The sequence below is a fragment of the Xenopus laevis genome, chromosome 4S, assembly GCF_017654675.1.
Source record: "Xenopus laevis strain J_2021 chromosome 4S, Xenopus_laevis_v10.1, whole genome shotgun sequence".
Classification (NCBI taxonomy): Eukaryota; Metazoa; Chordata; class Amphibia; order Anura; family Pipidae; genus Xenopus; species Xenopus laevis.
In genome coordinates, this window is record NC_054378.1 from 20,240,117 (window position 1) to 20,266,754 (window position 26,638).

Below are 26,638 nucleotides of genomic sequence, written 5' to 3' on the forward strand. Positions count from 1 at the left end.
AAGTGGAACAGTTTACGGTCACGTTTGGGCAACAGATTCCAAATAGGAAAGCAAATTTCTCTGTAAAACTGTGATTTCCATAATGTTACATAAGGGAAAGTCCAACTGCTGGGGAATCTGAATTCCAGATACAGTAGAGTAAGTTAATAAGGGAGAGAGGAAGAATGAGGCTTCTGCGCTGAAAAATGGGCGAATCTCACAAACTCGATGAGTTTGTCCAGACGTGCGCTCATTTGTATCCTTTATTATAGGGAGATAATCTCATAACAAGGTTACAGATATATAGAAACATTCAACAAAAAATCACCCTGTTATAGTTCCAGGGGTACCCAGGGCACAAATAAGCACTCACCCAAATCTCCCCCTAACTGACCTTCAGGCTGGGCTCCTTCGCTCATAACAAGGTTACAGATATATAGAAACATTGGGGTAACAGTCACCCTGCTATAGTTCCAGGGCACTCACCCCAAATCTCCCCCTAACTGGCCTTCCGACCTTCTAAATAGCATGAATTTGTTTTGATAAACTGGGTGCAGCAAGTTTGAGTGTATGAATTTCTGGTGAATGGCTGGCTGTTGGGGTGTATTGCATTAGCATGGGCAGAATTTTACATTCATTTTAGGACCTTGTACCAGAAGTTGCTTCTGTATATGAGCACCAGGTAAGAGCTAGTATCCCCGGCACCCAGTTATACAGCCGTGAGTCCCTTGGGTGCAGGTATCAGGGAGAAATAATTACTTGGCATTTGCCGGCACTTCATCACTCCCAGATTAGACTTCAGTGATCTCCCGCTTTATATCTGCTGTAATCTCATTACTGCCCGAGGTTCTCCCCCCTCTGCTTTCATTACAGATTCATTGCTTTATGCAAATTGGGGACTTCGGTCGACCTAACCGTTTTGGTGCTGGAATAGAGAGAGACATGCTTTGATGCTGAAGGTAGTTATCTAAAATATAAGCCTAAGGGGGAACCAAAGCCTAAAACTGTTGCAGTACTGATCCAGGCCTTCAACAGCAGTTCCACATCTCCTGATCTTGTTAGGCATCTTTTGTGTGTCAGTGGCACTGCACATGCTCAGTGGGCTCTGAGCTTCTGTTGGGAACCTGAGCTTGGGGAACATGGAAAATCAACAGAAAGGGAGGTCACTTCTTTGCCCCCATTGAGACATCCATGTTTGCCAATATAGCACCTCCTACCCACATGTACCCCATAAGCTATACCTTAAGCTATACCAGGGGTGTCCAACCTGCGGAGAAGGAATGTTCTGGGCACACAATAAGCTATACACTCATACTGTACTGTCTAAGGGAATCAATATGGTACCTGCCTCCTCCCATATGTTTAAATACAAATATACAGAGAAGGAATGTTCTATGCACACAATAAGCTATACCCTCATACTGTACTGTCTAAGGGAATCAATACGGCACATCCTACCCATATGTATAAATACCAATATACAGAGAAGGAATGTTCTGGGCACACAATAAGCTATACCCTCATACTGTACTGTCTAAGCGAATCAATATGGCACCTCCCTCCTGCCATATGTATAAATACAAATATACAGAGAAGGAATTTTCTGGGCACACAATAAGCTATATCCTCATACTGTACTGTCTAAGTCTAAGGGAATCAATATGGCACCTCCTATCCATATGTATTAATAAAAATATACAGAGAAGGAATGTTCTGGGCACACCTATCCTCTCAATGTGTACTGTCTATTTGAGGGGAAGTAAATGAATCATGGCGTTATAAGTAGTTCCTATGTTTCCTTTATGAACACACTATGCTATTGAGCGAAGGAATTTATCATTTAATGTGAGTGACTTAAGGTCACAGGGAAAGGTTATGGTTAAACCTGCATCAAAGTCACCGTCTCACCCTGGGAATATTTTGCTTCTGTTGGCTTGTTGTCTTTGTAATTATCTCCCTTGGCTAAATATAGAGAATAACTGCCCATGTCCTTATTTCCCTGTTCATACACATTGCTGGGGGGGGGAGCTTTATAGAGAGAAAGTTAAATAATTGAGAGGTGCAGAGTTCACCCCTACCCAAATAGTTGCCTCAGGGTAGTTATTTTATATCCCAGCGCTGGAGATTAAATTGTAACTTTATAATAAAGGGCTTGTGGTATAATGGCTGTGCCTGTCACTGGGGGGGGGGGGGGGGAGCAGAACTAATAGGAACCTCCATTAATGTCACATTGTAACGTGGAACAGGGAAATGTATTATTAAACATCAAAAATAAGATTGTGCATGAGAGATGAAATGCTGCTCTTTATTGTCCATTATATTGACTTCACAGCACAAACACCCACCTGTGTCTAAAGGTGGCAGGTTTAGGGAGTGGCCCTTGGGGGCCTATAGGGGAAAAAATGCTTGGCGAATAATATTTCCCCTTGGTTACTGCCCAAAACTTGCAGCTGAATCTGATAGTGGAGCTAAGGGCAGCAGCAAATGGGCAGATTTGGGGAGATTTAGTCGCCTGGCAACTAATCGCCTCTTCTGCAGGGCGACAATCTCCCCGAACTGCCTTCCCCCTGCCTTCCGCCTGCTATAATGAGAAAATGCCAGTGACAATGCACTTGCGGCACTACAATTTCCGAAGTCGCCCTAAGTTGCCTCACGAGGAAACTTCGGGCGACTTACAAATCGAAGTGCCGCAAGTGCATTGGTGCTGGCGTTTTGTCAAGGCCGTGGGAAGGCAGTTCAGGGAGACTGTCGCCCCGCAGAAGAGGCGATTAGTCGCCAGGCGACTAAATCTCCCCGAATCTGCCCGTGTGCCCCTGCCCTAAGGTGGGACACATTCCATGATCCTGCAAAGATGGGAGCACAGAGGTTCAGTGCCTAGAAGGCATCAATAGATGTCAGGCACAATTTTATTTTAGTCCCTCCCCCAAAATTAATTTCAGACGTTTATCTCTTTTTTTGCCAATATATTAAAGAGCACCTATAAAAAGCACCTATTTGCTTTCCCAGAAAGGAGCACACCTAGCTGCACCTAGCTGGTCACTCAAATGTGCAAACTAAGGGTCATCATGAGGCTCAAACTGTATGGCAGGTGGTAAGTACATGGTTGCCTTGTGCCCATGGCATTGTGTTTCCCACCCTACAATTATACTGGAAGCAAAAGCACCGAAAACCCACTGGTGCAAGTGCCCCATGGCCCCAAGAAGAGAGAAAAAAGTAATACAAATGAGCAAAAATCTGCTGAATTCTAAACAGATTCCCAGAATTCCCAACAGAAGGGACTGCAAGTAGGAAGCAGTAGTGAGTATAACAGATGGGCTCTCGTATTGAGCCCGGGCCCTGAGCCAAATGACATGACTAAATAGAAAGAGAGAAATCCCAGTGGTGCTGCATTGTGTTCCTGCTTTTTAATAACCTTTCTCCAAGAGCCTTGAAGCCACTGAAACAGTGAAACCTGCCCCGACCCTCAGCCAATAGAATTGGGTCCCCAGCAGGAGGCCGAGAGCTGCCAGACTGCACCCCCCGGCAGACGTATTACGCAAAGAAAGTCACATTAATACCGAGATACAAAATATAGCAGTGAGGGGAACGCTAAACAGCAGGAATCATAAAAATGTGACTCAGGCCAAAATAATATGAAATCCTAGAAAATTCAATAATTGGAAGAAATTGTGGAGAATAAAGCAGAGAGAGCATTGGAAAAGGAGAGCCAGTTCCACAGGAAGCGGAAAAATGTCAATGCCGTGTCTCTGATTATAAATATAGTTTTCATTTCAGTGCTTAGATTGTAAGCTCTGCTAGGTAGGAAACGCTTTCTTCATGTGGGTTGTAGTGCATGGCTCTTAATCTTTGTGTTTATTGCAATGTTTCTACTTCCTGTATTTCACTTAAAAATTGGGAATTCAAGAGAGAGTGATATGGCACCATTTTACCTTCACTCCCAGGTTTTCCTTGTTCCAGATGCATGTTCAGTAAGTGCACCCAATGCCACCACATGGTACACAAGAAAAATGGTGCCATTTTGCTCCCCTGTCAAGTACCCCAGGCCGGTTCAGGATGTTGACCAGTAAATGTTACCTGCTGATTGGATGGGTTACGGCTCCAGAGCAAACTAAGTACCTTTTATTTCACAACCTCTAATGTTTTTAGTAATATCTTGTACAGAGAATACCGTAAAACTAAGGCAGTTCAGGTTTTCCATGTACTAAGCACAATTCAGCAGGAACAGCACCTGAGTTTGCTCATAGCCTGTACAGAGAGATCCCATAAAACTATGGCAGCATAGGTATTCCTCTGTACTAAGCACAATTCAGCAGGAACAGTCCCCTAAGTTTGCTCATAGCCTGAACAGAGAGATCCCATAAAACTGTGGCAGCATAGGTATTCCCCTGTACTAAGCACAATTCAGCAGGAACAGCCCCTTAACTTTGCCCATAGTCTGTACAGAAAGATCCCATACAACTATGGCAGCATAGGTATTCCCCTGTACTAAGCACAATCGAGCAGGTACAGCCCTCTAAGTTTGCTCATAGCCTATACAGAGAGATCCCATAAAACTATGGCAGCGAGGTATTCCTTGTACTAAGCACAATTTAGCCGGAACAGCCTCCTAAGTTTGCTCCTAGTCTGTACAGAGAGATCCCATAAAACTAAGCACAATTAAGCAGGAACAGTCCCCTAAGTTTGTTCACAGTCTGTACAGAGAGATCTCATAAAACTATGGCAGCATAGGTATTCCCCTGTACTAAGCACAATTCAGCAGGAACAGCCACTAGTGATGGGCGAATTTGCGTCGTTTCGCTTCGCCGAATAATTTGCGAATTTCGCGCGAAATGGCGGAAAATTCGCGAAACGGCACCGTTTTTTGCACCGGCGCCCGTTTTTGACACCGGCGAATTTTTACCGCGAATTTTCGCGGGCGTTTTGCGAATTTATTCGCTCGGCGCGAATCGCACAAATTCGCCGCGAATTCACCCATCACTAACAGCCACCTAAGTTTGCTCATAGCCTGTACAGAGAGATCCCATAAAACTAAACACAATTCAGCAGGAACAGGCTCCTAAATTTGCCCATAATATGTACAGAATGAATTACAGTATATGTTAACAGGCTGCACAATAAGTGTTGGCTTGGATGGGGATTGTGCAAATAGATTGATACATTCAGTAATAAGGTATGTTAGTAGCTCACATTCCACTCAAAAGCACATCCAGATGTTTGTGGCCATAAAACCTTTCTTGGTTCTGCAGCCAGTGGCACGAGCCCAATGTGTCTACAGTGAGTTTCAGGGAGTTACGAGGTTGCGCTCTTTCAACCTTTCATTTCCTCGTCGGGAAAAAAACATAAGCAAAATAAATGTTTCCCCCTTTAATCACAGCTCCTGCTCAGACCTCTCCGTCCTCTCCTGCCCCCCCCCCAGAATTTACATCACGGTTACTGGAAATGTTTCATTAAATAACAGGAATACTTGTTTTTTTTTCAGATGTGGGTTTGGTGTGGGGAGAGGGGGGGATGAGTTTGTGACTATAGAGCAAATTAATGTATTCTTGCACTCAATGCAAATATTAAAAATTTATGGAGAGTAATAAAAATTAAATTGGAAAGAGGGGCAGCTGATATAAAGTTTTATTGAGGGGCTACTAGAGCCAGAATATAAACTGAAGCGCTCGTATAGCAGTCTCTAATATATAGCTAGGCCTTCTGTCCCTCTGCAGCATAACTGTCAGTCTGACTTTGATTCATTTCATTGGTAGAGAGAGAGCCCGATGTATTTCAAGGTAGAGGCCGATATATGTCATTGGTAGTGAGATGTAGAGGCTGATGTATTTCATTGGCAGAGAAAGATAGAGGCCGATAAAGAGTATGTAGAGGATGGTGTATTTCATTGGAAGAGAAAGGTAGAGGGCAGTGTATTTCATTGGTAGAGAGATGCAGAGGCTGATGTATTTCATAAGATGTAGAGGCCATTGTATTTTATTGGTCGAGAGATGTAGAGGCCAATGTATATAATTGATAGAGAGCAGTGGAGGCAAATGTATTTCATTAGTAGAGTGATGTAGAGGCCATTGTATTTTATTGGTCGAGAGATGTAGAGGCCAATGTATACAATTGATAGAGAGCGGTAGAGGCAAATGTATTTCATTAGTAGAGTGATGCAGAGGCCAATGTATTTCATTTGTAAAGAGATGCAGAGGCCAATTATTTCATTGGTTAAGAAGATGTAGAAGCCAATGTATTTCATTGGTAGAGAGATGTTTTTGATGGAACAAGAGAAGGGCAGGGGCTGCTAAGTTTGATAGAGAGATTCAGAAGATCATAGTTTGAGTGGAGAGTTTAAGGTTTATTTCTAGTGGAAGAGTGACATAGAGGCCAATCTTTATCTAGGGAGAGAAGAGGTTTTGGTGGGACGTAGAGGCCAATGAACTTGGGGTGAGAATGCAAATATTCATGAGGTCTTAAAATATATCTGTGACTAGTGGTTGGGTTTGTATTCTACCTTTAGTGGCACATTTTCAATAAAAAGTATAGGTTATGATAAAGATAAACCCTTGTTATCAATTTGTATTTCTTGGTTGCCAGGGTCAGTGACCCCAACAGCCAGAAAGCATTATTTATTGGCTGGAAATAAACAGAACCAGGACGCTAATAATTTAAGAACGTTGCTTATCAGACCAGATATTGCATACGAAAAGTTAATTCCTCTCTAACGTTTCCATTCGGCAAATCCATTGTAGAAATAAAACCCTGAAGGTTCTCTGCCTTTAATTGTAGTAGAAATTCAAACTATTCTGCATTGAAATGAATGGAGTGGCTGCTGCCGTGAGATTGAAATAGGTGATATATCAATGTATTTGTATCACCTAAACATGTTTATGATACAATCAGCCTGACACATTGGGATAACAATAACCTGTCCCGTGGAACAGGAGAAACCCAGAGTCGTTCTCTCAGTATCTGATTTATAGTGCGGAACAGAAAAATAGCTTTATACCTCCTGGGATCAATTTGCCCAAGACAGAGCTTTGCTTGGGAGGAATCAATACCTTGGGGACATCTGTTACAGGAGTACAACTCCAGTGCCTATATTTCTCCTAATTCCCCTATAAATTCTCCTTGTTAGCTCACCGCAATATACGGCATGTTCCCAGACCGACCATGCGAGTGACACATTGTTGAGAGAGACAGAGGGGAGAATTCTTTGGTTTTCATCTTGCAGAACAGTAGGCATCAGCATCTTGCGATATTGGAATTATAAAAATATGATAACAGATTTGAAATCCAAACAGCAAGGATTCATAAGTAGAAAGCAGTATCTGCCTCTGTTATCTCTGTTATTCCCGTCACTGCTTGCCTGACTACAGAAACAATGTAGCTGACATCAGGCAAAAGTCTATTCCCCACCCTGGATTTGCACTCCTCTGTTATTCTCTTTCTGCTCGGGTCTGGGAAAGTTTTAATCAATGTCGGACTGGGGTTCTCAGGGAAGAGTCCTTAGAGGGTCCATTTTTTGAAACCCACAACCCAAACCAGCAATTTGACCCCCATGTTCCCACTACCTGATCCGCAATATGACAACTAACCTTCCAACCTGGAGGACACGGGAAACTTCAAGTGACATCACATTTGCCCAGATGTGACGTCACTCCGGTGCCAAATCTACCCAAAAAATGTAAAAACTGGAGGAACCACAAGGGTGAGTGGGAGGGAACAAGCCAGCACCTTTGTTGGGTACCCACGGTTTGTTGGGTAGCCAGGGCCCCCTGGGATTTTTGCCGGTGTGCTGCTGGCCCAGTCCGACCCTGGTAATCACAGAACAGACAAGGCATTGGGGAACTGGTTTCTTGGCTGGAGGAGAGCTGGTACAATATCAGTGGTATGAATAGTCAGCAGTGTTAGAATAACAAGAGACAGACAATGACTTATTTCACAATGCTTTTTAATAAACATTTGTGCTTGTCAATCCTAATAAAGACTGAAATATGTTTACATAAATCAAGAAATATCTAGAATGCCACCTAGTGGCAGCTACACTCCCTGCAGCCAGTGGCCAAACAATCCCGCAGGACTTTTAAATTAATGAGCTGGGGTTTGTGAATGCAACATACTTTTTAGAGAGGGCATATAAGCAACCAAACTGCAATTAAAAACAGAACTTTGCAAAAAAATACTTTTCACCACCTCTTTAATACTTACCCTTTAATTTATTTTTATGCTGTTACAATGAAACAGCAGGTTGTTCTTGCTGGCAGACTATGAAGACTAATGGCCCTTCTAGACAGCAGAGCTGCACTCTAATTGCCAGGACTGTAATGATCTCCACCTCTCTCCCTTGAGGGGTCGTGCCATTGCTCCCCAGCCGAAAGGCCATGGAAGCCGACAATGACATTAACTCTCTGATGAATAACCTCGTTGCCACACTTCTCGTGAGGTGATTGATCACGTCCAATTAACTCCTGGGAGAAATCAATGGTCTCTGCCTCGCTCATTTACATTAATTACTAATACAAACCTTCTGCTGATTTCATTCTCTGTGCTGGCCAGAGAGGGGGAACGGAGGAATCTGCTGTAATTAAACCAGGGAGCAACTGTCTCCTCCTATTCCTGAGATGCTGTGCCTTAAGGTAGTTATTCATAAAATCATTGTCCCTCATGGACACGCTCATCATCCTCAGAGTCCAGATAGAGCCCAGGTAGCACTAGCATGCGGTGTATATATCAGGTCCTTGCACAGAGCTAGCTTACCCTCATTCATGGGGTACTTCCCTAACTTGCTGGAGCCCACCTGTATCAGCTAATGGACACCTATCCACTCTTCAGATCCAAGCAACTGATATAGACCACTGCTATTCCTTATTTTCCCATAAAGGGGGTCAGTTGAGCCTTTCTCTAACACACGGCATTAGATATTCCTAGTCAGGACTTACATGACTGCCCTAAGCCTTCCCAATACATCTGCTCCAGAGACCTTCATCCTGCACATAGTTTCCCACTCACCAACATAAGCTCTGTACTTGTAGTTGCCACTTACAGTAGTTGAAGCCTTGTGGAAGCTCTACCTGGGATGGTTCTTCTGGAAAGGTTCCCACTAGATGTTGGAACATTGTTGCTAGGAGTTGCTTCCATTTAGCCACAAGAGCTTTAATAAGTTGGAGCACTGATGTTGGGGATCAGGCTCATGGTTGGGATTCAAATTCATCCCACATGGGTTCAGTTGGGTTGAGGTCTCTGTGCAAGCCCATTCTGTAGGGACCTGGCTCTGTGCATGGGACATTATTGTGCTGGAACAGGAAAGATCCCCCCAATCTGTTCCACAAAGTGGAAGCACAGAATTGTCAGGATTGTCATTGTATTATACAGTTTTGGCTTAAATAGCCAAATCCAATAATTTGAAGGGTGTCAACATACTTTTGTCCATATAGTATATCCAACCCTACCCGGATCTTGCTTCCCAAGCAACATGGGTTCTAGCTTTGCACTTGGGGACCACCACCTAGAGTAATTCATTGACTTGTGCTACTGACAGGGGAAATAACAGCATGAACCCTTTGGTTGCACCAGGGAAACACCTGCAAGAAAGAGAGATCATAGTAGAAAAATACTCAATCAAACATGACTATGAAAAATATTCATAATAAGAAGAAGAGATACGGTTTATGAATGAAGTTTTGGATTAAACACATATGACAGTTGCCTTTTAAATGAATGAAAGGTTCCATTTCAGATGCTGGATTTTATGCTAGACGCCACCAAAGGTGTCAGCACCCACTGTGATTGCTCTTGCTGCCTGTCAGAGTTTATCCACTTCAGGGAACTGAAACCAGTGAAAATGACAACCCGGGAATGGGAGGAGGAAGGTGGTGTCTATATGATATGTTAAAGGACCAGTAACCCCCAACAATGAAATGATTCCATGCACAGAATTTTATCTGCTCCTCTTTTTTTTTTTTAACACATTTGGTTTAATAGGGGGCTTGGTGTTATACAAATGAACAAAATGTAGCACTATAGATAATCTTAGATAATCCAGTTTGGATAAATCTTTGAGATGTGAGACATTGTGTGCAGTGAAAACGTTCTAGAGTCGGCTGATTCTGTTTCCTCTCTATATAATCGGAATGTACCCTGCCCTGAGATATGGGCAAAAAATAAACAGCTTGTTCTGAACACTTTGTTCCAATAAATATTTTATTGCTGGGAATAGTCACTGTGTCTCTCTTGTGCCCTTTCTCTGGTTAGATTTAGCAGTGCTGGCACAGATATAAGCTCAGATTGATTGCAGTTGGTCATTTACAGCTGTGCATGGCAGTAAGTGTTAGGTAGGATCCAGTTTATTATCAGTGGTTTATGCAGAAATCGACATATCCCATAATGTGCTGCCCTCACAGACAGGTGCCCAGAGCAATGACAGGCAACACCTTCACCTGAAAACACAAGTGATGCTCATTCCATTAATGGCATTAAAAATGACTGTATAATCAAACCCATGAGCATCCCTATAATGTGGCAATAATTTGGGAAAAAAACTGTTGGTAAATTCAAGGGTTTATTGGCATAAAAGAGAGAAGAAAGAGAAATTCCACCTGCCCAGTAACCAGGGATAATAAACCCATGCATTCCAACAGTGACCACTGAGGTGCCTTTAATGGGGCCCTTGTGTTGGGGGGGCAGTAACCCATCCTTAGCAAAATATTTTTAATTTTTACAGTCCCCAGTGCCAACCGGCTTATGTTCTGTGTAGCCTAATGACAGGAATGCGCTTCTGGTGCAACGTGTCCCATGTGGGGCGAGTAATCTGGGGATCTGTTTTTGTAACGTAACCCACTCCCTGAATGGGGGTCTTTCTTGTGCCCTCGCAGGGCCCTGGCATATTACAGCCTCTGGGGATGGAAGTGCTTTCTAGATTGAGATATCCATCATAAGGTAGCACTAATTGGCAACAGGCGTGTGGATTGTATTTGGATAAAATGTTATTTCAAGACCTGCCTGCTATGTGCACCCCACATGGGTGTTGCTCTTGTAACACAGACACGAAAAACACACAGACAGACTCCTGTGCACTGCAGCCTTTGTAGCACAAAATTGTTCCACCCTCAAGGCTCATGTTGGAGGTGGGGTATATTGGCCTCTCTGTTTATTCTACATTCAATAACTAGTGCTAAGTAGGGGCAGGCTGGGGCATCCAGACCCACCAGAGCCCTCCTTGTGAACTTTTGGGCCCTCGTTCCAGTGTCTGCCATCCCCCCATGCACAGCGTCAGACTGGGGGGGCCCACCATGGCTGCTGTCTTGGGTCCCACCACCACTTCCCTGGCCCCCCAGAACTAAAGCACCTTATCTAGATAAGTAATCTAGATAAGCAATATAAGATAACAGGTCCCTTGGGAGAAGTAAGGGTAAGGTTACACCTGGAGATTCGGGAGATTTAGTCACCTGGCAACTAATCACCTCTTCTTTGGGGTGACTAATCTCCCCAGACTGCTTCCCCCTGTCTTCTGCCTGCTAGGGCGCCCTTGGCATCATACTCCCCATCCGGCAATGGAAGCAGAACACAGCTTGCAATCAAATCCCATGGAATTAGTAAGTGCCCCCTAACTGGCACCCAGGCTGTTACTAGCAGTGGGAACCGCTGATCAGCCCAATTTATGTATTCAGCAGACTCATCCATATGGGATCACCTTGGGTTGGCACTTTAGCCCGATGAACATTTCAATGAAAACAATCGATTTTCTAAATTAATTCATCTCCTGCATCATATTGTCATTTTTCCTTCTCTACCCTCTCTTTCTGTTTTTCCATTCTCCTTTGAAGCCTCCATACAAACAATTCGGTGGATAGGAGGATGAATACATTCGCGGCAGCTCTTTACAGGTTCAACCAGCTGGGGTTCATTGTTCCTAAGCAACGCTCTGTATTAAAGCCGAACATCTATGAATAGGGACCGGCCCTGCCTTACCTTGGAGCTAAATTCACTTAGTGAAAGTTACATGCAAGAATAACCCTATAACCGGGTTCATGACTAATTCTCTTATTCATTGTCAATGGTAATATCAGCCTGAGCTTATTCATTTGGAACAAGGAGAAACTTGGTAGGAAAAAGTTTGATGTCTGTGTGTCTGTTTTCAACCTTGCCGACTACTGTGTATAGTTGGTGCAGTTTCACTTTAAATAAACCAGTGATGTTCTGAGCGAGCAGATCTATACTGAGCCCCGTTTGCTTATATTGGAAGGGGGAGAGTTATTGATCCAAATGGAGTGGTTATAAATTCAAAGCTTTGAACATGAAACCCCATGGCATGTCTGATATCCCACTCACATGAAAGAATCCTCCTGTTCTCTGTGTATATTTATTTAACTCCTGTCCTTATGTGCCCAGCAGGTCTGTACTGAGTCGCAATATGAAAAGGAAGACTGTGTGTGGCCCAGGTGGGTAGAGAAGGAGCTTCAGGTTCAGGTAAGAAATATTATTATTTATGTATAAACAACAAAATAAACAAAATTCCATCCTGAGACACAGTGATATATATTTGTATATTAGTTATTAGGCTCTGATTCAGTTGGGTCTTTGGATACAAGCCACAAATGGATCCCCTTGGAAAGAAGCACATGAATCATACAGCACTTACAGCGGTAATGAAAGGGTCAATACAGTAAAGCAATCTTGGCTACCCCCTAGGACTCCTAGGACACAGACCACTGGGCGAGCCAGATGCAATGCCCCTCACAATGAGCCACATGAGGTGCCAACTGGAATTCATTTATGACAGAAGGATCAGTGCCAGGTCTGCATCTGGTTATTATATCAAACAGCTGGACAGAATGTTGGTGTAGAATGAATAAAAATGAGGTTTGGATCTAGTTTTGCTGCATTATACATCATTAAGAGCCTGGGCACATGGGAAGGTTCATAGAGATTTGCCACCGGTATCATTTTCAAAGCAAAGTGGAAAGAGTCCTGTCTGACTTCTTGCACTTTACATCTTGCCCCAAGGTTTGTGCCCGATGGCGGAGCTCTCTGTGCCTCTCTACATGCGGCGCTGCTGCCGGACATTGCACTTCTGGGTCTTGTTAAAAAGAAGAATTCATTGACTCAGTGGGGGTCATTTATAAAATTCGTGCATCGCATATTTATTCGCAAATGGTTGTTTTGCCCATGCTTTTTCCTGAAAGCTAAATATTGCACTGCTGCGCCCATCTTTCCGGTTTTTGCATATTTGCTTTGTGAATACATTTTCGCAAATGGCTCGCAAATGAGACGAGTCTTTGCGTGAGTACAGGCACGGTGTGAGGTTTTTGTGCGAAAATAGCATTGACAGCAACTTAAATTCGCAATTTGTGAAACTGTTTTGCGAATATTTTCTCCGCCACCAAAGTTGTGGCGTAATTCAAATGCATAGTGTGCTCATAAATATTCGCAGTTTGCAATTTTTGGCATATTTAAAAAGCTCATAAACATTCACAGTGCACACTCTTACTCAGCTTTATAAATATAACCAGGCGCAGGGCAAATATATTCACTGTGCGAACCCATCTGCCCTGCGCAAAGTTTATAAATGAGCCAAAGTGATAGTCTAACCTGCAGTCCTTGCTGGGAGTTATCACATGCAGGATTTTAGGGGGGAGTGGCATGCTGCCCAACCACACCCACATTGGTTCAAAAACACTGGGGATGCGCTGGACACACTTTCATGACACTCTCTGGACCTTACCTTTACTTTCTGAGCTTTACCTGCATTATATATGCCCTACCTGCACTCTCTGGGCCTTATCTGCACTCTCGGGCCTTACCTGCACCCTTGAAGCCAAACCTGCACTCTGAGCTTTACCTGTGAGGATTCGGGTCCGCGTTCTATCCGGCGCAGGCGCGGGCGCGTTAATGCGCGCCGGTGCGTGACGCTGGACGCTCGCGACGGGCGCTGGCGTGAAGGCGCCGGCGGCGGTCGCTGGCGCAAGGACGCGGGCGAAAACGCCTAAGACGGACGTGCTGACGTCAGTACAGCGACGCCGGCGAAAAGACGCCAGTTGGCGCCAAACTAACAATATTTAAACCTGGTTCAGATTGAGATGCATTGCCTGGTTATTAGGTTGTTTAACTGAAACCCTAGCGTCTCTATACTCTTTGAATTCCTGTTGTTGACCCTTGCCTGTTCCCGGACTACGATTTCTGCTGCCTGTCTCGACTCTTCGGCCTGTCTCATCGTTTACGAATCTCACTGCCTGCCTTCTGACCTCGGACCTCCTGACCACGACTTTGCCTAATCCTTTTGTACTTCGCTGATCGTCTCATTGGCTACTCTCCACAACCCTGCTCCCTGTTCCACTCCAGGTGGGTAGCGGTTGTGTGAGGCGCTTGTGGGTTCACTATCTACGGCTCCAGCTCCTTCTACGACTGGATTATACTGGTAAGCTTGACATTACCTGCTCTGAGTCCTAGCTTCAGTTTCTAAGCTTTACCTGCAATTTTAGGGCCTTCCCTGCATGTACCTGGCCTCTCCTACACTATCTGGGCCTAACCTGTACTCTGCAAGCCTTACCTGCACTTTCTGAATATGAAAAGGAAGAACTTGTGCATCTGTACTGAGTTGGAATATGAAATAGGAAATGAATATGAAAATCTGCATTATTTTACCTGCACTTTCTGGGCCTTACCTGCTTCCTAAGGCCATTCTGAGCCTGCATTCTCTAAAATCATACTTGCAATCTTTAATTGCAATAACAGGGCCTCACTGCGCTCTCTTGGCAGGGCTTTTCCTGCACTAGTTGAGCCTTACCTATACTCTATATAGGACTTACCTAAACTATCTGGCACTTACCTGCACTGTCTCTATGAACCCCACCAGATACCTCTGGGCCACATCTGCATTCTCCAGGCCAAACCTGCAATATCTGCACCTGCCTAGCACTAAATTGACTGTGGGTCCTAACCTTCACACCTTGTCGACACTCTCTGCCTCCCTTTCCTGCACTCTCTGGTCCCTACTTTCACACTAAGGGAATGGGCCTTTAAATGCTCTCTATAGGAGGGGGGGTGGGTGAATCTCAATTATAATTTTAACAATCTGCAGCCTTGAATTACACTCCCCTCTTTGGTATTAATTTCATTTTTATGCTTCCCATTCCCAGAATTAGTCCAAACACCCCACATTATTTTATGAAAAGCACATTTATTTCACTTGGCACATACTGTATGTTCATTCCAGCCATTTATATAGAGTCATTCCAAACCAACGTGAGACAAAGGCAGGTGGAAAATGATTCAAGCAAAAGTTTTCCCATCTACAATCTGGAGCGGCACCGATTGGGTGGGTAATAGGGCCGGGGGCAAAGCTTTGCATTAGAGCATTTGGCCTCACAAACTCCATCTTGTCACTGGCATCAAATCACTGCACTTTATGGCTCAGGTTCTGTCAGAACTTCTCTGCCTTTATATTACTCTGAGCTGATGTGAAACCAGATGCTGCAGATGAAAGAGTAAACTCCATATGGAGAGTTCTGGAAGCAGTTATATGTGTGTATATATATATATATATATATATACACACACACACACACACACACACACACACACACAGGGAGAATTCTATTTAACATAGTGGCCCCCATGCACTGGGGTGTAATATACATCTGTGATTTTCCTACATTGCCCTTCTTCAGGCCTTGGTCTATCAAGAGTCAGCATTTTCCCAATAAAAGCACAGGGGTATATTTATCAAAGAGTGAAGTTAGTGATCGCCACAGTCCGCTAGAGTGAAATTCCCCTACTCTCCGTTCATTTCTATCGGATTTTGAAAGGCGTATTTAGCAAAGGATGAACTTTCACCCATTGATAAATACTCTTTTAACAATCCCATCATAATGAACAATCCATTAACCCCAGACATGCCAGTAAGATCACTGCAGAAATTGATTGAGAGGTCTGCATTAACCCCAGACATGCCAGTAAGATCGCTACAGAAATATTTGATAATGAGAACTCCATTTACCCCAAACATGGCAGTAAGATAATGGCAGAAAATCAATAATAACCACTCCACTTACCCCAAACATGGCAGTAAGGTCACTGCAGAAAATGGAATCAGAGGTCTGCCTTAACCCCAGACATGCCAGTAAAATCGATGCAGAAAATGGTTTCGGAGGGCTGAATTAACTACAGACAGGCCAGTAAGATCATTCCAAAAATGGATAATGAACACCCCATTAACCCCAGACATGCCAGTAAGATCACAAACTTGTTTATTTCTCTCAAAGCTTGAAAGCACTGATTGTCTCTCTCTCACTCTGTTGAGGCTCTCGCAAGGGTTAACGTTCATACACAGCAAAACTCATTGTATTTCTCTCTAGAGATGTCCCAGAAGACAGTTTTGGGCAGTTGGGCAACTAGGTCTACAACCAGAACTGATAAGCCCAAATACCTTGCCCTTGAGCTGGCTCTGGTGCCACGATCAAGGGGGGTTGGGTTATGGAGGCCATCATTTCTATGGTGCACTTGGCAGGGGAGCATTAAGGGTAAACTGTTAGGGCCACAAAACATTATTCTTTCCCCAGAGATTATATGAAAGTTACTGACAAAACACCCAGCTTTGTTCTGTTGACCCGACACCCATTAATATGGAAACAATTACAGATTTTAAATGTTTCATCGCCAACATTTGAGGCATTACCATAAATCTTTCAGCCAGAAAAGCAATCAGTAAAATAATTCCCTCAAACGATCTTGTCAGGCAGAGTTGGTTATACAGCACGTGGTTTTAATGGGGGAATAAACACATGAGTTTTATTTGTGATATATATATATATATATATATATATATATATATATATATATATATATATATATATATATATATATATATTATGTAGCTGTAAACAACTTGATTGTGCTGTAGGCCTGTTGGTTAAGTAAAATGCATCATATTGTATGTGTCTTTTTTCTATATTAACCAGTATTTTTCAGCTGAGGATGCTGGGAGTTGTAGTACAACAGCAGCTGATGCACAGACCATATGGAATATTTCAGGAATGCCTTTGGCTGTCAAGGTAAAGGATCTATTAACTGGAATGCTTGAGACCTGTTTTCCTGGGGAATAAGGGGAAAAACCCAAGGGGTTCCTTTCCTTTAACTCCAATCAAGGACAACATACTGCCTTATTAGAGAGAGAAAGAGTCTAAAAAAAAAGAAATGTTGATTCAAACTGTGCACTAGGGAAAATAACTCTGGCCTATTTCAGAGCAATTTGGATAATGGGTTCCCAGATAACTGTTCCCTTTACCTATAGTGTAAATGATAAGTAAACCTCTAAAATTAATGAATATAAAATTGATGAGGGGGACAAGTAAATCTCTAAAATTAATGAATGTAAAATTGATGAGGGGGATAAGTAAATCTCTAAAATTAATGAATGTAAAATTGATGAGGGGGATATTCTAAGCACTTTTGCACTGTACATTCAGTATTTTCTTTTAATTCCATGTTATTAAAGGATACACGTACTGTTAATATGAATAGATTTTGTTCCAACAGCGCCACCTGCTGGTCAGTTTCCCACCAGTCTGACCACCAAGTAGTCAAGGAAGTTGTCAGGAGAAAGAAAGAGGCTGCTCTGATGTTCTTCTGCTTAGGAATAAAATTAGAAAACTTACTCACATCTTTCATAAAATAAATAAATCATTAATGTAAATTACAAAAGTACATTCACTTATTTGAAAGGTTTACTTATCCTTTAAAAAAGAACAGGCCCCCCCCGGGTAGTAGAGAATTCAATAAAAAGTAACCAAATCATCCAGATCCCGTGAATAATCTCGATACAGTAAAGTTTTTTTCATAGTACTGTAAAAAAAAAAATGTCTGGAAGTGAAAGCCAAGGACGAGCTGTAACACAATATCTTTAGAAAGCGACTTATACTTCCCGGCTATCGTAATCCTTCTCCTTCCCGTCCTTATAGGCTGATCACGAGTCGGCTCCTCTCTCCCAAGCAACAAGTCGTTTCCCAGAAAGGAATAAAGGGCATACAAAGACACAAGTGGTGTGTGGAACGTACCATGAGAGAGACTGACTGCCCCATCCCTGTACCCAGGACAGTGAGCCGACGTCCGACCTGAGTGCAAGCAGCTAAGGCAGTCGCCCCGGCACACAGAGAGGGTAAGCAACATCAGTAACCAAACCACATCCATCTGTGCCTCATTTCCTAATGTTGCTTCCTGCCCCGGGAAAAGCCACATGTTAATTGATATCTGAAACTTAACATTTCATTGACATAATGACACAATAATAAGTTAAAAGCCGATGCACTAAGCATTGTTATATAACGTAGGTTAACTGGTAAAGTGATGGGTTAATCCTTCTGCTGCAGGACAGCTTGTAATGCCCAAGCATTGTAACCTTCATCAGTCAGGTTGCAACATATACCGACGTGTTGTACAAGGAACGGCTAATGTATGTGTATCTTGCAAAAGTCTACAATAAACACATTGGGCAACTATCTCTCTCTCTCTGTTTTGAGACAAAGTAATCACTTTTGCTTTTGGGGGGTAAGACCAGTCTTCACGTTTGCGGTTTATGGCGGGTGAATTCCATGTGATAGTTAAGGGATTACTCTGTATTTTTGACACTAGTGGTAGGTAGTGTTCCTTGACTCTGTAGAGTCAATATTGGGTCTGTTGATGGTCCCATCTGATCCCCATTGGAAGCAGCAGTCCTGCCCTGCTTTATGGCTGAGATTCTAGCTATCTGTATAACAGAGCATTCTGTCCCAGTGGCTGCACAGATTCAATCTGATCCCCATTGGAAGCAGCAGTCCTGTCCTTCTTTATAGCAGCTGAGATTCTAGCTATCTGTATAACAGAGCATTCTGTCCCAGTGGCTGCACAGATCCTATCTGATCCCCATTGAAAGCAGCAGTCCTGCCCTGCTTTATGGCAGCTGAGATTCTAGCTATCTGTATAACAGAGTCACAACAGAACAGGGCTTTTCTTTTAAAGGAGTTTCATCTGGAAAGGGAAGGGGCAGTTTATTTATGCACTACTACCTCTCAAGTACATAGAATTGTTTTTAATCATTTGATTACTTTTTGTTTCTCTGTTTTCTATAATTTGTTAAAGTTTTTTCTGCTCGCAATCACAGCAGCAATCATTGCAGAGGCGCTGATTGTTTTTTAAACACAATTTATATCCTGTACTCCCAATCACATTTCATTTGACTTCTGTGCACAAATAATGGTGAAAACGTTCATTTTTTTTTGTCCTTCTTCTTTTTCCCCGTCTTTTTCTTTCATTCTGAGACACGTTTGCTGTAACATTTCCAGACAGTGGGAGCTGCTGCTTTGGAAGGAATTCTCAAGTAGTCACCGTACTGTGGAATTTGTTAGTTTGTAGATGAAACTGCTCCACATCCCAGGGGAGGGGGCTGCCCACAGGTACATGGCAAAATAAACAGTCCGGATGCAAAATTAAACAGGAAGGTCACATTTACAGATCCTCAGGGAAATTTGATTCTTCAAAGATTGACTTAGGGCTTGGTTCAAAGGAGAGAAGCAGCAATCAGCCCATTTATAATTTGGACACAGCATATTGTGAGCATATGGGTAGGAGCTGCCATATTGTTCCCTTTAGACAGCACAACTAGGTGTGAATACATATGGCTTGTGAATGATTTTGGAGAGTTTCCATCAGAAATGTAGTTGGCCTTCACAAATTTGGGGACTACTTTAACTTACTGGACTACATTTAATATTGCCAGAATTTGCCACCTATGACATGGGTGATAGGGCAGTGATGTCAGGGGCAGACATGATGATTTAGGGGCACAGTTTTGTAGTTGAGTGAATGCAAATGATGTCAGAGGAGGGAGCTATGATGTTTCAGGGTGGAGTGATGACATCAGAGGCAGGGCTATAAGGTTACTTGGTTGGATTTCTGTGACTGTTCCACAATGTTTTTAACTTGGTAGCTTGAAAAACCAGATGGCACCCCTACAACATAGCATAGTCCATGACATACACACCCACTCATTTACTCTTCCTCAGCAGTGACATGCCCATCCACCCATTCTCCCTCATTAACATGCAAACTCACTCATTCACTCTGCCTCGCCTGTGACATGCCCATCCACTCTCAGTAACATGCCCACCCACTCATTTAGTCTTCCACTCTCAGTAAAATTCCCACTCACTCATTCACTCCTTCACTCTCAGTAACATTCCCACCCACTCATTCACTCTTCCACTCTGAGTAACATTCCCATCCACTCATTCACTCCTCCACTCTCAGCAACATGCCCACTCACTCATTCATTATTTCACTCTCAGTAACATGCCCACCCACTCATTCACTCTTCCACTCTCAGTAACATTTCCACTCATTCATTCACTCTTCTACTCTCAGTAACATTCCCACCTACTCATTCACTCCTTCACTCTCAGTAACATTCCCACCCACTCATTCACTCCTCCACTCTCAGCAACATGCCCACTCACTCATTCATTATATCACTCTCAGTAACATGCCCACCCAATCATTCACTCTTCCACTCTCAGTAACATTCCTACTCATTCATTCACTCTTCCACTCTCAGTAACATTCCCACTCATTCATTCACTCTTCTACTCTCAGTAACATTCCCACCCACTCATTCACTCCTTCACTCTCAGTAACATTCCCACCCACTCATTCACTCCTTCCCTCTCAGTAACATTCCCACCCACTCATTCGCTCTTCTACTCTTAATAACATGCCTACCCATTCATTCTCTCTTCTACTCTGAGTAACATTCCCACCCACTCATTCACTCCTTCACTCTCAGTAAGATTCCCACCCACTCATTCACTCTTCTACTCTCAGTAACATGCCTACCCATTCATTCACTCTTCTACTCTGAGTAACATTCCCACCCACTCATTCACTCTTCCACTTCTAAGAAACATGCCCACCCACTCATTCACTCCTCCACTCTCAGCAACATGCCCATTCACTCATTCATTCTTTTACTCTCAGCAACATTCCCACTCATTCATTCAGTCTTCTACTCTCAGTAACATGCCCACCCACTCATTCATTCCTTCACTCTCAGAAACATTCCCACCCACTCATTCACTCTTCTACTCTCAGTTACATGCCTACCCATTCATTCATTCTTCTACTCTGAGTAACATTCCCGCCCACTCATTCACTCTTCCACTCTTAAGTAACATGCCCACCCACTCATTCACTCCTCCACTCTCAGCAACATGCCCACTCACTCATTCATTCTTTTACTCTCAGCAACATACCCACCCACTCATTCACTCTTCCACTCTTAAGTAACATGCCCACCCACTCATTCACTCCTCCACTCTCAGCAACATGCCCACTCACTCATTCATTCTTTTACTCTCAGCAACATACCCACCCACTCATTCACTCTTCCACTCTTAAGTAACATGCCCACCCACTCATTCACTCCTCCACTCTCAGCAACATGTCCACTCACTCATTCATTCTTTTACTCTCAGCAACATACCCACCCACTCATTCACTCTTCCACTCTTAAGTAACATGCCCACCCACTCATTCACTCCTCCACTCTCAGCAACATGCCCACTCACTCATTCATTCTTTTACTCTCAGCAACATGCCCACCCACTCATTCATTCTTTCAGTCTCAGTAACACCCACTCATTTATTTTTCCACTCTCAGTAACATGTCCAACTACCATTTTCCCAACTCAGAAACATGCCTGCCAACCTCCTTTCTCTTGGTTACGTGTGGAATATGACTTCCACCCTGGGCTGTGCTGTCAAAATGTAAATAAAGTCAGTGGTGTAACAGTAGAGGAAGCAGACTCTGCAGATGGGCACAGTGGGGTATTGACTAGTGAGATGTCTCAACATAGGTTTATTAAAATCTTTTATTACTAAAGTTTAGGGGCCCTAAAGTCATTTTGCTGTTGGACCCAGGAAGCTCCAGTTACATCACTGCATGATGCTGTACAATTCTCTCCTTAAAACAAATGTACTGACAGATACATTGGACAGCCCTAAGAAATGGCTGGATGCCTTTTTGGAATGTGTAAAATAAAAGGTTACAGGTATTGTACTTATATGTAACAATTCCGACTGAGGGACTGGTTCCATTGTTGTTTTGTAAATAGGAAGGGAAAATTTCACCTTTCTGCGTTGGTTTCATCGTGTATAGTTAATCTAATAGGGGATAAAAGCCCAATTAAAATAAATGTGCAAAGCAGGTGGGATTTTACTTTTAAAGACTTTTCCTTACGAGTTCCTCTCACTTCCTTTAATTGATCTGGAACTTGTTGGGCTTCTCATTTAAAGGGAAAGTTCCAGGTTTATTTGGAGAAATAGTGTTCATTGTCCTTTGAAACCAGACTCTGACATTTGGCAAAGACTTTAAATTTTGGCCTGAAAATACGAACAGCTTCATTGGAAATGTGAAAAGTGTAAATCCTATGTTGGGTTTTTGGTGTATGTTTCACTAGCAGCAGGAGTGCTCTCAGTAGTAAAGTTGCATTATACAGAGGCACCCGTGATTTCAAAAGTCTTAAAGTCATTTCACAAAGAACAGATGTATAATAAATGGGGGGGAGGGTACAGCTTCTCAGATACCTCATTAACCAATTATTCTCTAGTCCAGAACTCAAAGGTACACTGCCCTCCAATGCACACATAATCATTCCCAAACAGTGGGGTTGGCCCCAAATAGGGGCCAAGCTGAACACAAATCTTATTAGGAATCCGGGGGTGATAGAAGATTGTGGAGGCATTGGGCTAGTTCACATAAGGTGTAGCATGCCTAGGTTCTCCTTTAACTAGAGTTGGCAACTGGCTGGTATATTACTGACCCCTATAATGAATAAGGATGAAAGGAGAGATAGAAAGGCCAAGATTCTTTTTATTCTAGGAAAGATGCCAACCCATCTGTAACCTGTTTTAAGCTGAGTGGGGCCTGAGCAAATTTCCGATGTCTAAAAGCCTACCTACTGCCCCCCCCCCTCTGATGGTGGCCCTTATGGAATAACTCATATTGTGAAAGATTTTCTTATGACTTGTATATAGAGATACAATAAACGATGTCCCTCTGTACAAAGCACAATTCAGCAGGAACAGCCCCTAAGTTTGCTCATAGTCTGTAAAGAGAGATCCCATAAAACTATGGCAGCATAGGTATTCCTCTGTACTAAGCACAATTCAGCAGGAACAGTCCCCTATGTTTGCTCATCCTAGTCTCTACAGAGAGATCCCATTAAACCATTCAATTCTTCTATCATCTGCCTTTAAAGTGTAGTTCATAAACGCTCAACGTAACAACTGTGCAATAAGTGATTAGTTAAATCCTATACACTAGTATAGAGCCAATGGGGTTCCTGACTGATGTACAATATCAATATATGTGTGAGATACAGATCATTATCCCAAGGTTTGGTGGTGCAGGAGTATAGAGGGGCCAGTGGGGCTCCTGACTGATGTACCATATCAATATGTGTGTGAGATACAGATCATTATCCCCAATGTATTGATGATTTTGGAGTATAGATGGAGCTATGGGGTTCCTGATATTTACATTATTGAAATATCTAGTTTTTGATCCTGTGGGGCCAAGTTATTTCTCTTGAATAACATATTTAAGATTTTGCAACAGGAATTTCATATTAACTTTTTTCTTCCATTCTCTCTGTCTATTTGACACCCGGTCCCAAGAGACTTGGGGTGTGAGGAATTCCATATAATTTCCCTGTAGCCAGCAGATTTATGTTGTTCTTGGCTTGCAGCAAAGGATTAATCCCTAATCCCCATACACCAATTTCCCCCCAGTTACCGTATGTGAATGGGCCGTATGTGAAACATTATTGCACACGTAGAATCCCAGATGTTCACACCAATGTCTGTATAAACAACAACATTTACCAAAAGGAGGGGCCCAATTGGTTCTTCTGATTAAAGGCCCTCGGAGTAAAAGGGTCTGTTACAGCTGCTCGTCCAAATGCCTCTAAAAGCCCTATATTTACTTTTCATTTTTTTTAAATCTAATTGCCAAAGTATCGCTCTGTGACTGACGTTGTAGCCTTTAACTCCGCAGGGTCCCACTGCAATCAGCTGTACAAAGGCTGCCAGTGATATCATCTCACTGTTCATTGGTACCAAGTAGCTGTTGTGCATAATTGTCTATAGCACAAAGCTTATATAATAACATTTAGCTCCTTTTGTACCTATTAATTGGGACCGAGGTAGAATGGACAACTGTATGACACTCATATCAACACAGAGACCATTTGTTTGTATTTCAACCCATCACAGATATATATTAATATTCTGCCACTAGCTGTAGCATGCAGAGAATAATCCTTGAAAAACTGCATTGCTGCAAAGACTCAAAAAATGCAGTTCTTAAAGGAGAATTTAACTCTGAAAATGAATATGGCTAAAAATGCCATATTTTATATACTGAACTTATTGCACCAGCCTAAAGTTTCAGCTTCTCAATAGCATCATTGATCCAGGGCTTCAAACTTGTCCAGGGGGTCACCATCTTAGAAAGTGTCTGTGGCACTCACATGCTCAGTGGGCTCTGAGCAGCTGTTGAGAAGCTAAACTTAGAGGTTGTCGCAAATTATCCAGCAGAAAATGATGTTGGCCTGTAATAAGCTGATGCTACAGGGCTGATTATTAAATGTTGATGCTAATTGCACTGGTTTCTGTGCTGCCATGTAGTAATTATCTGTATTAATTACTAATCAGCCTTATATTGTGACATTTCTATTCTAAGGGGCAGAGGTCGAGGTGAATTTTCGAAGTTAAAAACATTGAATTTCAAGCTATTTTTTGTGTACTTCGACTAGGGAATAGTCCAACTTTGATTCGAATTTGAAAAAAACATCGAAATTTATCATGTACTGTCTCTTTAAAACTTTGACTTCGACCATTCGCCATTCGCCGAAGTGCTGTTTAAGCCTATGGGGGACTTCCTAGAACCTATATGGAGTATGAATTGGTGGACTTCGAGAAATCAAAGTTTTTTGGGGAAAAAACTTCCAATCGAATTTGATCAAATGCGATATTCCTTCGATCGTACAATTAGAATTCGGCCGAATACGGACCTCTTTGACCCAAGAAAACTTTGACTTTACTTCGGTTGGACTTTTTGAAATCGAATTTCGAAGTTTTTTCAATTCAAAACTCAACCCTTAAATAAATATGCCCCTTAGTGTACTGTATATTATGTGTCAGTCCCTAAGCTCAGTAAGTGACAGGAGCACAGAGCATGTGCAGCGAATCAGCAGAAAAGAAGATGGGGAGATACTGGGGCATCTTTGGAGACACAGATCTTCCCTGCTAATGGGCTGCCTTGGGCTGGTATAGAAGCCCAGCATTGCTAGCTACTTCTTTAGTTAAGCTATAGTTATCCTTTAAATAATTCATTTAATCATTGATTAAAGGGGCCTCCACCCCAGTTGCAAGATATTTTTTCCGGCTGTCCTGGCAGCCCAGATTAGTTCTCAGAAGTGAGAACTAATCTCTAATACCCCACTGAATGATTAATCTAGCAAGTGGGAGTTAATGAGTGGGACATTTTCTGCTGTATGAATTAGCTCCTTTCTTTTTCATAGTTCAGAAGCATTAAAGGATGAGTAAACCTTTAAAATAAGTGTGTGTAAATTGATGAGGGCTATTCTAAGCACTTTTGTAATTTACATTCATTATTTTTTTTAATTCCAGGATATTAAGGGATACATGTACTGGTAATATGAATGAATTTTGTTACAACAGCACCACCTGCTGGTCAGTTTTCCACCAGTCTGACCACAAAGTAGTCAAGGAAGTTGTCGGAAGAAAGAAAGAGGCTGCTCTGATGTTCTTCTGCTTATTCCTAAACAACCTCTTTCTTTCTCCTGACAACTGGGGTGGGTGGGATTTAGGTGCCAATTTTCACTCACTACTGACTATTTCAGTTGGTTTGGTTTGGGAAACTGTTTGTGATGTCTTGATAAAGTTTCTCTGTGCAGGACCGAAACGTCGACTTACACCATTAGATCTTTGCACATAAATGAAGTCCCATGAGTGCTCTGTGTTCTTTATGCTGACGAATGGGTTAAAACTGGGCATAAAAAGTCTAGACTATAATATGAATATGCCCTGCTGCTCACAACAAACCCACTGTGTCCCTCTCGCTCTATTGTTCCGAGAAATGAAGGAGCCAGGGGCATTGGTTACTGACGGTGGCCTACTTCTCCTATATTGTTTACAGCAAATGATCATTTGGAAATATCAGCAGATCGTTTAAATGACTTTGCCAGCCAAACACAGGCGCTGCCCTGTGAGCTTAAAGCCCTCCAAAAATAAAGTTGTCTCTCTGGAGCAACATAAGAAGCTCACTGTTCGCTGCTGTTGGAAAGGGGGGGGGGGGAGAGAGGGTTTTTTTTCTTTTTGCCCTTACAATTTGTTGAAACTGTTACATGCCATTAGGTGTACTGTAAACCATCCTGGGCTAAATTCTTTGCCTGACAATGCCCCTCTGAATCCCACATACCTTTTTTTTTTAACTTTTATAGAGGGGGAAAAAAAGGATTGGACCACATTACAGGGAGAGTAACTTGCAAGGAGCCTGAGGACTTTTAATGCCCTCGCTGGGTCCAACGTGAGACTCTTTCTGCAAAGGAAAAGCCACCAACGAGGTAAG

At 42.7% G+C, this 26,638-nt stretch overlaps 1 protein-coding gene across 2 annotated transcripts in view; it reads left to right on the forward strand.

The window, feature by feature from the left end:
* The first annotated feature begins 17,786 nt into the window (after nt 1-17,786).
* The window catches only part of gas2.S (growth arrest specific 2 S homeolog), a 99,261-nt gene continuing 90,409 nt past the window's right edge, over nt 17,787-26,638 (forward strand). Inside the window, exons 1-2 of one of the 2 annotated variants that reach the window (XM_018260314.2) lie at nt 17,787-18,112; nt 26,511-26,633. The gene's annotated coding sequence lies outside the window, so the exon portion shown is untranslated. Of the gene's footprint in view, nt 18,113-26,368; nt 26,634-26,638 lie in introns of those variants that run through there. The other variant, XM_041561013.1, reaches the window with a different exon arrangement.